This window comes from Ochlerotatus camptorhynchus, unplaced genomic scaffold (genome assembly GCF_037179485.1).
Source record: "Ochlerotatus camptorhynchus isolate MF236.1 unplaced genomic scaffold, CSIRO-AGI_Acam_v1.1 ptg000117l, whole genome shotgun sequence".
Lineage (NCBI taxonomy): Eukaryota > Metazoa > Arthropoda > Insecta > Diptera > Culicidae > Ochlerotatus > Ochlerotatus camptorhynchus.
Window position 1 is genome coordinate 498,755 of NW_027040607.1, and position 15,889 is coordinate 514,643.

The following is a 15,889-nucleotide window of genomic DNA, read 5'->3' on the forward strand; positions in this document are numbered from 1 at the left end:
TCCACCGGGACACTCTCACGGCGATTGAAATGTCTTTTTGATACATTTGCACGTGAGACAAATCACGAATACGCTGCCACTTCGTCATGGTGCAACTGTCAAACTAAGTAAATCATTTTCTTTTATACACAGCCTACTACGGTATGAGCTATAGGTTACGTGCATGCAAAGAAAACCAACGCAACGTATGCACAGGTGAAACGGGAACCTTATTTGTACGATGGTGCAAGCATTATCACGCATACGGTAATGTTGGCCTATGGATTTAAGATTAGGCCCACTGAGTCAAATCTGCTATTTATCAATTTTATCTAGATGAACGCGCCATTAGGACGATAATAATGGATATTTTTAGTCACTATTGAAAATTTAATCGATTGCTGAATTTATGTACGGGCCCAAATAAGGGGCATTTAGGCCGACATTACATCCATCTCCCCTACTTGAACTCAATAGATGTGTCCAAATTCTGAGCACACATTTCTGGGATGAATTGCATGAGAATTCCAAGGAGAATTCAAGTAACTTTAAAATGAAATTATGGAAGGAACCTGAGCGTTAATCAAAAATTCGATGTACTATTAAAAATTATATATGATAAATATATTTATTTAAAAATCAATCGGTTAAAGAATGAAAGCACCAAAACTAATTTTTACAGACGAAAAACGGAGTGAAGTTTATCACTACACTTTACTAACATGATTGATTATTTCACATCCATTCATCGTAGGTATATAGCCACGCTTGAATGGATTTTTTGGTATTTATTATCGTCCTTTCAACACATTTTAGGTCATTTATGCCTTTGTGACGGGGATGAGATTTGACCAATGAGTTCATTATTCATCAGCGCATACGCGTTTGTTTATATTCACCACTGCTTGATTATCCAACCCAAAATTTTCAAAATCAGAAGCGATCCTCAAAAGCAAAACAATCAAATTAATTTCGGGCAAAATGATTATTTTGAATATTTTCGATTCCAGAGCCTAAAACCTCGATATTATCATCAATTCAGCATGAGGAATTTTCCATTAATCTGTGTATAAAAACCAACACAACACGTTCTATAGCGCTGTATTTGTGTAATATTAAAATAATCCTTTCGCTTTTGATCCTCAAAAACATCCCCACCAAGATGAAGATGAATATTGATATTGACAACAACACAGGCGATAATAAACTTCCAGCCACGAATGAACAAAAACAAATGTTGACTTCGATACTCAGAGCTTGCCTTGATCAAGAGAATGTGTTTATGACAAAATTAAAATTCAGGCAGGTAGTTGGTCAATCTGTTAAGTTGAGTGTAGAAGGAACGATTTTTATCAGCACTGCTAATATCTATAACTCGATGATAAGTGTTGTGATGTAATGTGAAGCTCTTGATGGCCTAATGGTGACCGTTTTTGCTTAGTTCCGTTAGCAGAAATTCGTGTGTTCTGTCCTAGGCTCCTTCACACAATTCTTTAACAAGAGCCCATCACTTCAGTTAAACGAAATTGTTTAAGACAGTTATCAGCATCGAAACCAATCAATTACTTTTCATGATACTTTAATACTTTTCATGACGTTCAATCAAACGGTGGTTTTTAGCTAAGTTGTAGCTATAATGACCTTGCATAAATGATGTAGTATGTTTTTGAACAATTTCAAAGCCTAGTATCGTAATCTAATCAGCTAATCGCAACCAAATGTGTACAAATTTTGGGAGTAAGATCAGGATTGATTTAAAATCTATTGAACATTCAAACAAATGAATGCACAAAAGTGTAAAAGCTTTTAAATACAACAACAATTACAATTTATTGAATATTATGGAGCAAAATCGATGGACCGTTGTTTGCGGATGGAGTTTTAGTCGGTATTTTTTGTGGATTCCTTGATGTATATTTTTTTTTTTGTAATAAAGATCAGGCCTGAACATACTCATTATAACCTATTATAACTAAAATACTACTATGAGATATTCTAATAATAATTTGTAAATGCAAGATGCAAGAATTTTAAGTGTATGACACATAAAATCTATCAATTTCGCTTCCAGAGTGTCACAATTTGTGATTAGCTATAACGAATAGTACTTATTCATGACGATTACTAATTACAGTTAAAATAGCTAATTGTGACCCTCTGAATGCAAAATTTACTGGTTTTATGTTTCATACAAAAACTTAACCTCATCTTCTTGGATATTACATATAAAAAATTGTTATTATAATATCTCATAGTTTCATAATTTCAAAAAGTAGTATTATAGCTATAAAGACTATGTTCAGGCCTGATAAAGATACCATTTGCGCTCGATATTCTTACTACCAAAGGTCAGGCAGCTAGGAATTGTAGAAAAGGAATACCGTCAAAGCTCCATCCATAAAAACCAGTACCTCTCTCTACCCTATTTCTTACTACCCCATCTTCCTCTATACTGTTGACTAACGCCGCATTTCAACTTGCCCCGGTGTATCTCACCCTTTTTTAAGATGGAAAAAATGCAGTACATTGAAGGCTACTGCTACTTAATATTCTTAAATGAGATCCAATGCTCCAAATATCCAACCATAGACCAATCTGGTAACCCGAAACGGTGGCATTGTGGCATTTGTGCAGGCTTTGGAGACGGCCATCTCTTTCCCACTTGGCTATCGCTGGCAGTAAGATAGGGAACAAAAATTTGCGGGAAGGGAGAAAGGGGGGCGATCAACTCGGCAGCACGGCTGCCAGGGTCGTGGCGCGTTGGCATCATCGATGTTCTCGCGGCTGCCTGTCTTTAAAGTTTCTTCGGTTTTTGTACATAGGCCATCCCAGAGAGAAAAGAGTGCACCATCAACCAATACACACATACAAATATACACACATCAGCAGCACCAGCAGATGCACTGCGAACGGCGATTGGAGGCCTCAATTAAGGTGTGCACTCAATATGCTGCTGCATATAACACACTACCACACCACCTACCTACCGCTGCTGCTGGGGCAGTGACGAGAGCGAGTGGGGCAGGGACTTATCGGTTTATGGACAGAAGCGGGGCCACGTTCGGCCGTGGCGCGATAGCGCGGAGAAGATAATTTCGTTTCGTTTTAGCCACTGCTGCCAGTTACGCGAAAGGGTTCGATTTACGAGAGGAACTGGAAACCGACTCACTTGGGCTACGTTTGGGTTGATTTTTGATTTTATGATAAATCATCAACATGGGATTTATCAGATAAATTGGAAAAAAATAAATCCACTTTAGTGTAGGAGGTATTAATCCCCATTAGGCTGGAAAACATGTCAATAAATAAAATAGCATTCTTTATGCCTCCTATTCTTTTAATAAAATGCGTATGGAACCGATTCGTTTTTCAAAATATATGAATATAATTTTCAGATAGTGAAAATTTCCCAAAATGTGCTTCACCAAATCTCATTTCTTTATTTCCCGTTTAAAATTTTACACTGAAAATAAAATTTAGTTTGTACAACTAATGCGTTCGTTTGTGCCACGAATTCATTCGTTGTTTTCTGCAACGAAATAAATGCGATCTGTATACGAAGCTAGTTTCGTTAAAATCCTCAAAATCATTTAGTTCGTAACATTCTTATATTTTAGGTAACATTACCACACTCGCTACGAATGTTTCAGAAAATAAATACAATTAATTCGTGTAAAGCAGCCCGAAGATTGAGAATGCTACGAAACATTTCTTACATTGTACGAAAAAAATACAAAGGCAAGCGAAAATTTCGTTCAAAAGTAAAATGGTCGCTTCAGTTTAGCCAAAACTTTATTGAACATCTTTCACTAAGCAACTCTCACAGAACCATTACCATCCAGCAGATAGATGAAATTCAGTGGCTTGTAGAAATCGGACAGCTTCTTTGGCTTCTGATGCGATGGTAGTATTGTAGAGACTCCACCCGCATTAGGAGCTCCTGAAACCTTGTGTGATCCAATTTTCTACGGCAGCATGTCACCGATAAAGAGAACCCGCTTCGATTGAGTCGCTTTGAACCACTCCTGAAGATTATCTCATAAGTTTGCGAAATGGCTAGTAAAGGAATTTCAAAATATGCATAAACCCTTTACCACTCGCTCAGTTAACAGCACACACGAATTCGCAAATCAACTTCAGGCATCAGGAGAGATTCGGGAAGATGAAGTCATGATTTCATTTGATGTCGCAGCACTTTTTCCGACTGTACCAATAAAGGAAGCCATCAGCCTTTTAGAGGACTGGCTTCTGAAACAACGTTAGGATTCTACTTGGATAAACAAAGTTCGGTCATATCTCAAGCTTACTCGTCTTTGTATGGAAGAAAATTAATTCATTTTCAGAGGAAATTTTTATAAACAAACTAAAGGCGCTCCTATGGGCAATCTGCTTTCTCCATTTATATGTGAATTGTTCATGGCTAACCTAGAAAATACTCTGAAGGATAGGAATGTGTTGTCCAAATGTTGGTATAGGTACGTGGATGACATTTTTAGCATTGTCAAAAGTATGTGGAAGATTTATCAAAAACTTTGGAGGTCATAAGCAACGTTCACAAGGACATCAAATTTACTCACGAAGAAGAGAAAGACGGCAAACTCCCCTTTTTAGATCTTCTCGTCATCAGGGAAACGTCTTTGTTCGATTTCGAAATCTATAGGAAACCAACCAACACAAAGAAAGTAATACCAAGCACTTCAAACTATTCCCATCAACACAAAATGGCCGCTTTTCACCACATGGTTCACGGGATGCAAACTCTTCCTCTTAGCGATACAGGCAAATCAAAGGAAATAGCTCACATTTTTGAAATCGCTAGACTTAATGGGTATCAAGAATAAACAATTCAAGCAGTAATCGATAAAAGAACAAGGGATCATTTTAGGCGTACTTCGATAACTCTTACACCAGTAACTGAGAGTTTGAAACGGGTAGGGGTGAATTTCGACAAAAACATTACCAAACCATTGATTTCGAAGTTTAGAAGTTTTGGCCTTCAGCAGCAGGACAAATCAGCTGAAGTCACTGTTAGAATCAACCACAGATTCAATAAATGTCTTAGGGAAAGCCGGACTCTACAAAATCTCTTGTCCAGATTGCAATAAAATCTACATTGGTCAGACGAAAAGGACTTTGGAAACAAGGTTTAAGGAACACATCGCAGAGGTAAAAAAGACGAATTTCACGCTAACTCGACAAAGGAATTGGCAGCACCCTCTCAGATTTCAATGAAACTTTGTAGGTGTGTAGATTTCGTCTACTTAAGCAACTTTGCAAACTTTTTTTTTAACGCTAGACCAACATTTAAAAAAGGCGGAACTTTTTTTTTATTAAAACTTTTTTCAAAAAATTATAACTCAAAAATGTCAAGTCCTACAAAAATGTCCCTAAAAAAGTGGTTTGTAGATAAATAAATGAGCTTGCATAATAAAGTACCAAAACATTAAAAATTTTATTTCTACACTGAAGAAAAAATGTTTAAAATTTTAAATCAAGATTTCTCAAAAATAATTTTTTTTTTTAAATCGGAAATTTTTTCTACAGATAGGCAGACCATTTATCTATAACTTGTTAATATATCTCAAGATGGGCATTTTTCAAGAAAAAACTTTTTCGTGTTCACACTGAATAAAATCAATGATTTTTTTAGCGTAGATAGAATAATATTGAAATGTTAAGACTCATGTGAAACCTAATTTTGTGATGCTTTTCTCTGTTTGTTTAACTGCCCAGTCGTAGAGCTCTCGTGGGGTTGTAATAGTATTTCCGTATTCTTGGGCAAGGATTGCTCTTTTTGCCATTCGTTTTAAAGTTCCACCAATAGTATCACAGGGACCTTTGCCATGAGATGTTGCAAAGAAATGCCAATCTGCTTCCAATTTGTGCATTGATTTGAAGTTACATAGATTGGCAAAATTATTTCTGTTCATATAATGAGCAGCTGCTCCATCTGACATAAATGTAATTTTGGAGAAATCTATTGATAGTTTCAAGAATTCTATCAGTTTTGAAATGAACAATTGAACTGCCATTGTATCATGGGCCAATACCTCTGATATTATTATAAAACTAACATTTTCCATTTTACTGTCCTTCATATAATAAACCACAAAAGGGTGAATAGTTTCCTGAGCAGGAATAACAATGGTAACCTTGAGCAGTGTTCTGAATTATAAATGAATAGTTCTCAGAGAAATCGCGAATTACAATTAATTCATCTTCTTTTAGATAATCTTTTTTGTTCCTTAGAAATAAAGACTGTTATTTACAAATAAAGTCATGAGTGATTAACTTATCAATTTTATATACGAAGTACGTGGCAAACTCATCTGCAGGTTTCATAATGTTCTCCAAGTTACAACGATCCGTAGTTAGCCACTGTTGAAAATTACATCTTCTTTACCACTTTCTTCTAATAGTGCACCAAGTTTGTCTGCAACTTCTTCATTGGTAGCACATTTCTTGCAAGCTCGAAAATAACACTCTGTCGTCCTAATAGAAAAATTACAAAGAAGTTTATCCATTATTTCTTCCTGGGATACGCTTCCTAAACTATTAAGCATTAGTTTTACATTTTCGTGGATTGGGCACACACATACATTATGAGTACCTTTACTATCAAGTAGCTTACAATGTTTAGGTCTCAACGTTGTAAATAAGGTGAAGCCAATTTTAATACTCGCATACGTTTCTTCAACAATTGTATATGCCTCTTTAATAGACATCATAAGAAGTCGCTTCTGAACCCGTTCTTTTAGGCCATTTCAGAGTTCAGACACGTAATCGTTAATTCCAGGCATTGGCCTGCTTATATCATTACTATCAAAGAAATCTATAACAGTCTTTTTGTCTAATTTACTGATTCCGTGTCTACTTCGTGCACTAGTGGTACAAAGAATACCTTGATCTTTCACTATTTTTTTCATTTGTTCTACCATATATACCGGTGCATTGAACTCTTCTACGATTTTATTTATTGACCAAGAGTGCGGTAACACTGATAAAACTTTTATCTGCTCATTTCTATCATCAGGAGATGAATTAAACTTATTTTTTAATTGTGTTACCATTTCGTCGAATGCTTTTGCTTTACTGATGTATGTTTGATTCATATTAAAAATATTCTATCGTACTGCTTGTGTGATGTTTGCTGATTTTGTTTCACCGTAATCCATGGTCCTCATGTTTCTTAATGAAATTGGTGAAACATTCAATGTGTGAACGATGCTATTGAATATTTCCACATTATATGGTCCCTGTAACTGGTCCGCTGATGCAATTGATTCTAATGATGGAATTGACGGTACTTCTGTAAGACAAGAAAAGTTAAACATGAATTAATAAGTGTGCCAGTTTTAAACAAGTATTTTTTTAGCCTGCAAATAAAAAAGGTGATGATTTAAATTATCGATCTGAGTATTCTTACCTGGTATATCATCAGGTTGGTGGCCACTTGTTGATGGTTGTTCATCGCTTGTTGGTGGTTTATACCCACTTGTGAATGGTTGTGGATCGCACAGATCCGAGCGCAGTTTTTTGATGTATATCTATTGTGCTGCACGGCATGACTCACATGACTGCGCATCTGTACATTCAGTTGGTGAGTATATCCCATAAATTGCCTTTTTTAATTAATGCTGGTGTTAAGTAACGTAGTTTCTTTCGGTTGCGCTTGGGATTCGAAATACCAACACTGCATTTAAAAACACTTAAGGTATCCATGAAAATAATTTTATTAAACGTTACAGTTATTTACTTTCTCACTGTCACTGTTTCTACAATACATTGAATAGGGTCGTATCTACATCTTCACTTAAATAGCAAATAATGTATACCTAAGACAGGCTTGTGGTAGTACCTACATCGTACCTTTTTTGTACCTACATCTTAAACGGGAAATAATATTTATTTTCTTTGTACATTTTGTGACATTGAAACTGGTTTTCTCACTCGTTACAAATATCTTGTTTGCGATTTGATATATCGACACCCATATTTACCATAACATGTTCCGTCCATATCTCCAAAACTAGTTGACCCTTCCTTAATATTCAAAAGCTTTATAAAAGATCATTTTATTTTTCATTTGGAGTTTAACTCAATATTATTTAGTGGTAGACGTGGAACACGTCTTTCAAAATTTTTAAATATGTCGTTCTCACCCTGAAAAAAAATCATAGATTTTATTCAGTGCGAACACGAAAAAGTTTTTGTTGCATAACTGTTTTCCTTTAAAAGTGCCTATCTTGGGATCAAAGAGTTGTAGATAAAAGGTATGACTATCTTTAGAAAAAGTTTCAGATTAAAAAATGTGTTTTTGAGAATTCTCATTTTTAAGTTAAAGTTTTTTTTTCAGTGTAGAAAAAACTTTAATTTTTATATTTTCTTACAAAAGCTCATTTATTTCTCTACAAATCATCTCTGAACAACATTTTTGTAGGACTTGACATTATTGAGTTATAGTTTTTTGAAGAAAATGATGACAAAAAAGTTCTGCCCTTTCCAAATGTTGGTCTAGATTTTTTTAAGAAAATAAGTATGCAAAGTTGCTTAAGGAGACGAAATCTATACACTTACAAATTTTCATTGACATCTGAGAGGGTGCTGCCAACCATTTGTCGAGTTAGCGTGAAATTCGTAAAAGGCTAACAAAGAGATGGATAAAGGACTTCATTATGAATTTAAATCCAAGGATGCAGAACATATCTTTACAAAGGGGCACAATTTGATAAAGGATAACATTAATATCCTGCGGAGTGTAGCAGAAAGTTTAGAAATAGTTAAACATAATCCATCACCATTGCTTAATTGAGATCAAGGAAACGGATACTCGAGACTCTTTAGCATGCTACGTAAAACCACACATCGTAGCATGCATCTACCTGTTGAAGACTGAATTTAGGTAAATTTTGCCATGGCAGTGGATACCTGCTGATTTTTAGTACCTATTGATTAGTATATAATTCGTAGGTAAAAGATGGATTCTTCAGTGGTGTTGAGTACTTGGCACTGATGAATAATATTGTTAAATCCAGCGGGGGACAAAACAACCGAGGGGAGAGGTACCAACGGGGTATCACTTGAAATGAGAGAACTTTATCGAGATATTTTCTTTATACAGACTGTAAAAACACTTGTGTTTAGTTTGCTATCAGATTGCCAAAAGAGACTTCTCTATGGCCACTTTAATCTTTTATATCTTTTTCATGCGTTACGGTCTTTGACAAACTCATAGTAGTTGTAATCAATACATTATTATTTTATAGCAGATGTACACTGAACAAGAAACATCCATCAAAATCAGAACATTACAAATATAAGCAATTATAACGGAATTAAAAGGAAATAAACCAACACACTCAAAGCTTTTCATACTTAAAATATTTTTTGTCCGCCTGCTTGTATGGAAATCCCAAGAGTCATATTTGAAAAAAGTTAGTAATGTAAGCCAGTCGATTAAATTTCCAGCAAAAGTGTTGAGTTAAAACTTAATGAAGAATTACAGAGGTGAAAAAAAATAGAAGCTAAATATTTTCGTAATCTCAGACATAAAACAACCAAATTCTAGGGAAATGTGTTTGTTACAAAATTTAGAAAATGTTCAGCCGGATGCAGATTTGCCTCTCACTACTGGAACCTAATTTTCTATATTTCAGTCTTGTAAAAAAGATACCAATCACTTAAAATATCAAGATTATTTGATTTCGAGATTTGTTAAATACAGTCAACTTTCCAAAACTCGATGTTCACTAACTCGACGTAGAATTATAGATTCATAGTGAACGATTTTGTTGAGAGTTCACTGTAGATAATTTTTTTAGAAAGCCTCTTTTGTCATTTTTCAAAAGTCTAAACTTTGAACAAACTCTTTCTGAACGATGAACTCAATGTAGATTCACGTAGATCCGCACTATGACAATATTAAAAAAATATACAGATTTTTTAAACATATTTTGTCAGCCAGATATAGATTAAAAAGATTTTTGCGACGAAAATACAGATTGAAGTTTGAAAAAAATGTAGCAACACTACCCGGGCAGGAGAAAATAACAAATCAATACCTAATTTGGTATTGACCAGCACTGCCAATGATTGCATACCCGAGCAGGAACGAATATCTCGATACCTTAAATTAGTATGGATGAACCTGACATAAAAGGTAAAATACCTAAAAATAATTCCAAAAAAATCAATAATCCTTCAATACCATTCCAATACCAAATTAAGCAAATGCGATACCAAAACAATACCACACAGGTATTCTTTTGGTATCCAAATAACAATTTTTGTTATTTACAAAGTGTTTTGCATGGAATTTTTTGGTATTATTTTTCGGTATTTTTATGTCATGCTGATCAATAGCAAATTTTGGTAACAGGTCAGAATTAGGTATTCATTAGTTAATTTCTCCTGCTTGGGTAGTTGACGTAAAAACCAAACCAAAATCCACATTTTTGTTGCAACGCATTTTTACTATATTACCCATAACATTTACATGCAAACGCACTTGTTTTGTTCGTAAACATGTGAGCAATATCGAAAAAAAAAACGATTTTGCGTAAGTGCATTTGAATGGAAAAATGACGTTCATCCATACAGCTTGCAATGTTTCCTGCTATTTGCTACATTTACTCTTGAAATCGTGTAATTCAATCTCATTCAAAGTGTTTTTATGTTACTTCATACGCGAAGTTTGCGATTTTCAGAGTTGGTTGGAAATGCTACCTAACATGAAGCTTTAGTGTGATAATTTATTAGCTAAATAATGATCTTTAGAAAAGGGTAGGTGGATAGTTCCGTTAGAGTATGGCAGTATGAAAATTGAATAGAAGTTGAAAATGAGCGAAGGGCCATTAATGCGACAGTACAAAGTCAAACGCACACCTTTTGCCTAACCCGTACGATATACGCGGAGATTTGAAATATGTTTTCAAATCTACAGGCAAGCTACTTTTACACGCTTTAAAAATGCATTCTCAATATTAAGCATACACACTAGCTTTCTACGTGGTTCGTCAAATACGTCATCAATCCATTCAACGTACTGAACCTTTTCCTATTGTGTTCGTGGCGCTTTCGCTCTTCAGATATGCTACTTTTTTGTATTTACCTGTTTTATAGTATTGTACGATTTGCAAATTTGTTAATAAAATATTTTCTTAAAATTTATTAAATCACTTAACTTTAGTTCTACATATGATAAATCAAAAGTCCAAATTTACATCGATTAAATCAACGCCGCTATTCTAAACATCTTCACCTGATTCAGTGTCTGGAAAATTTATCCAATAGTTACGTCTCTCCTCCGGCATTAACGGCAAAAGCTTTTTAATAATAAAATACTTCCGAAATTTTTGGATTCTACTTGATTTTGTTAGGCTTTGAAGCTGATCAATCAAATTAAAATCGATCAACTGATTTTTTGTCAGTATCTGAAGTGTTTTCATTTTGTCGTTGTAGTTATAGGAATATTGAATATCAAAAGAACTTCTGGTAAAGATTAAATGTCTAATGTTTGCCATCTTTGGTCAGCCTTTGAGCTTAGTTAAAACAGACTGTTTAAACTGAAATGATTATTCGAAGAAATTCAACGGTTCCATCACAAAAACTTGTGGCCTAATGTCACTTCCAGATTTTCCCACGCAGTCAATGAAATCAGGAAAACTGTAAACTTCTCCACGAGGGACACGCTTCATCGTGCGGTCAATCGATACATGAAATGAATCCACTGACATGTAAGTATGTCCAGGCTCCAGAAACTTCAAATTAATTTGATGGGTTTGAATTGCCGGAGAGTTGATAAGCAAGGCTAGCAAGACCATCACATCCCAGTTCTTGTTCTGCGTTGAGCAATTAAAGGGTGATACGGTCAAAATTTGGTCAATATCAACTTGACGTATTTCTTTCAATTTTGCATTTAAAAAACCTGAACACCCCTCATTTTGAAGGTGTGTGTGTGTAGAATGTTGCTCCTATTTTGATTTTGGAATTCACTCTTCAGTTGTCAAAATGCCGTCCAAGCAAGAAGAGCAGCGTATCAAAATTTTGCTCGCGCATCGCGAAAATCCGAGCTACTCGCACGCAAAGTTGGCAAAATCGCTAAAAGTTGCCAAATCAACCGTTACAAATGTAATTAAAGTGTTTGGGGAACGTTTGTCGACAGCCAGGAAGTCTGAATCGGGGGGAAATCGAAAACCGGAAGCCGCTGAGACGACAAAGAGAGTTGCCGGTAGTTTCAAGCGAAACCCTAACCTCTCTCTCCGAGATGCCGGAAATAAGCTGGGTGTATCGTCTACAACCGTGCATCGAGCCAAACAACGAGCCGGACTATCGACTTACAAGAAGGTAGTGACTCCAAATCGCGATGATAAACAAAATACGACGGCCAAAGCGCGATCCCGGAGGCTGTACACGAAGATGCTGACAAAGTTTGACTGCGTGGTAATGGACGACGAAACCTACGTCAAAGCCGACTACAAGCAGCTTCCGGGACAGGAGTTTTATACGGCAAAAGGAAGGGGAAAGGTAGCAGATGTTTTCAAGCACATGAAACTGTCAAAGTTCGCAAAGAAATATCTGGTTTGGCAAGCCATCTGTACCTGTGGCTTGAAAAGCAGCATTTTCATAGCTTCCGGGACTGTCAACCAAGAAATTTACGTGAAAGAGTGTTTGAATAAACGTCTGCTGCCTTTCCTGAAGAAACACGGTTGTTCCGTACTGTTTTGGCCGGATTTGGCATCTTGCCATTACGGTAAAAAGGCCATGGAGTGGTACGCCGCCAACAACGTGCAGGTGGTTCCCAAGGACAAGAACCCTCCCAACACGCCAGAGCTCCGCCCAATTGAGAAATACTGGGCTATTGTCAAGCGGAACCTAAAGAAGACAAAAAACTGCTAAGGGCGAGCAGCAGTTCAAGGCAAACTGGCTTTCTACGGCGAAGAAGGTGGACAAGGTGGCTGTACAAAATCTGATGGCAGGGGTCAAGCGTAAGGCCCGGCAATTCGGATTTGGAAAAGCGGAAGCCTAACTGAATATTTTTCCTGAATTTTATACTAATTGAACTTGAAAAAGAAATTTAATTTGATTTTTTAAATAAACGATTTCACCGATTTACACGCGTTTTCCCTTGACCAAATTTTGACCGTATCACCCTTTATCAAACAAAGTGATAACGAACTTGGAACCAAGACAAGAGCAAAATTGTAAAACACACTGGCAATAAGATTAGCTTTTCGTCCTGCAATCACATTGTTTCACAAAAAAGCATAAACGAGATTATTCCGAGAGCCACCCAGTGGAGCAAAAGTTTCATTGTAAGCAACGATCCTTTTACAAAAAAAAAAAGACCTTATTTAAGGTGCAAATACAAAAAAAAACGATTTTTGAAAATTTTGAATGACAACCTCCCCTTAAAGGATTAATATAATGAGTAAGAAATTGGTCTCGTAAATTCATATTAATAAGTTACCATTTGAAGATCGACCGAGAAAACCGATCGTCACCGATATCCTGAACATCCGAGACCGCTAGCTGACCACTAGTAACCATAACATTGGTTCGGTTCGATTTTGGCAACACTACCAAAATCGAACGGGTGATACAGTACCCGTAAACTGAACCTTTGAAAATATCTAGCTAAATCTTCTAAAATCCAGATAATCCTTAGCAGTTCGTTGAATCAAATTCAAATAATTAATTTGCCCCCTGGATAACGGTACCTGAACGCAAGACAAATGGCATGAAAATCAAATGTAAGGGTCGATTTAGTACATCCTCTTCATTTTTTTCTGACAACAAATGTAATGGCAGTTCTTTCATTTTTTTCAGAATAAATATTTTCGAATAAAACCTTTACTAGATGATATTCTAGCCATTGTGCATTGCAACTTTGTTCAATAATTTAGCTATCATAAAAAGATAAAATTATTTAAAAATCCTTCCAATAACCACATTGGAGAATCTGTTCATGCGGTGAAACATCACAATCTTACATTTCTCGATTCGATGTATTTTTCGGCATCACTATTTAAGAAATCAAGCGTCTTGATAAGATAATAAATTGACTTAAATCAACTTGTTGCTCAATCTTTTACATGAAATTAAATCCCCCCAATGACATCATTTGAGACATTGTGGCACAGCATTGACGTTACAAAGCTGACGTAATGCTGAGCGACTGACACTGTCGAACTTCTCCACATGAAAACAACCACGAGATAATCACCCGATACCGTTGCTGAATGCATAATCAACCTAATACTCTATTCACCTTTCAATATGAAAATTATTCATAAACATCATCTTCAGAAGCCTCAGAAGCCTTCCTAAGTCCCATTACTCATAAAGATTATTAGTTATAGACTTCCCCCGCCACCATAGCAGATATGAAATAGATCCATAAAGGCTGGTATTTCTGGCTCAACTTACAATAGTGTGCCTTGGAAGTTCGCTTTGTCTCCAATCCAGAGCCGATCAAAATTCAATTCTCTCCGATTTCGCATTATTAATTTTGATATCTTCATTTGAATATTTGTCCACCATGATTTGCTTCAGTTGATGACTGGTTCAGTCAACCACATTGAAAAGTTTAGCTTCAGAGTAGAATTCGATGCGCGCGGCTAGCATCAAATGCATCCACCAAAACGCCAAATCACCTCTCCCGACAGGGATTCCGCCAACAACTTCAAATGGGTCCCCCATGATTGTGTCTGAGATTTTTAATTATCGGAAAATTTATCTACCGAATCAGAACCCGGCCCATTTAGAATGTCATTTAATACTCCCACTACCGGTCGGGGTGGAATTCAAGTGAAGTTGAGTCCTCCTACGAGTGCTTTGCCGGTCCCAAAAATGGAGTGGAAACACGGCGCGGGAATTCAGAATGCGATCCCATTAGGAACGTTTAACGTGCAATAGATTGCGTTGATTTAGAGCCAAACATTATAGTTATGAGATTTAACAAGATTGCAGTATGCATTAAGGAATGAAGCAAACATTAATAGATGGAACCGTAATCTGCAGGAAAATGTACGACTTTTTGTCGAAATGGGTCATCTAGAGGAAATGGCTCTAATGTTGGCCTATGGATCTAAGATTGGGCCCATCGCTAAAAATCTGCTATTTATCAATTGTATCTAAATGAACGCGTAATTGGGACGGTACTAATGGATATTTTTGGTTGCTATTGAAAATTTAGTCGATTCCTGAATTTATGTATGGGCCCAAATTAGGGACACTTAGGCCGACATAACATACATTTCCCCTGCTTAATTTACTTTTTTTTGTGTCAACAGCAACAGACTCAAAGCCCAAAATGCTGATTTGAAAAATCAAACTATCATCCGGGTTGCATTGGACCTGTTGATATTGACAAATAAACAAGTTAATAAAAGTACTAGTTGACCCTTCTTGCCTCACCTTACCCTATGTATCTGCAATGTTTCTTCTTATTTTTCTCCAGGCTAATGCGTCCCAAATAGAGCTTCATTGGCGATAAACCGACACGAAACAGAAACTTTTGCTCGAAATTCCATAACGGCCGATTCAAATGTCCAGCGATTTGTCAAAACCATACACATTAAATTCCGAGATTGAGTTTTAGCAAAACACTTTGTTGAAATGGGTTCAGCAAAATAACTCTTAGCTAGGATTCAGTATTAGCATTTTAGGCATTGCCGAAATCCAGTAAAATAGACAAATTTTAGATAATTAGCTATTAATCAGACAGCTCACACAAAACCTGTCTACGTTACCTGGCAACCAGGGCTGTCATCTGATCACTCAATGTGTGCAATGTTCTGATTTTCTGAAATAAACAAAGTGAGAATCTTGCAAACACAAAGTTTGCTTGTCTTTCACCCTGCGCAAGTGTAAAGCAGCGGAGAAGAGAAGACAGACACACACCCCGAAA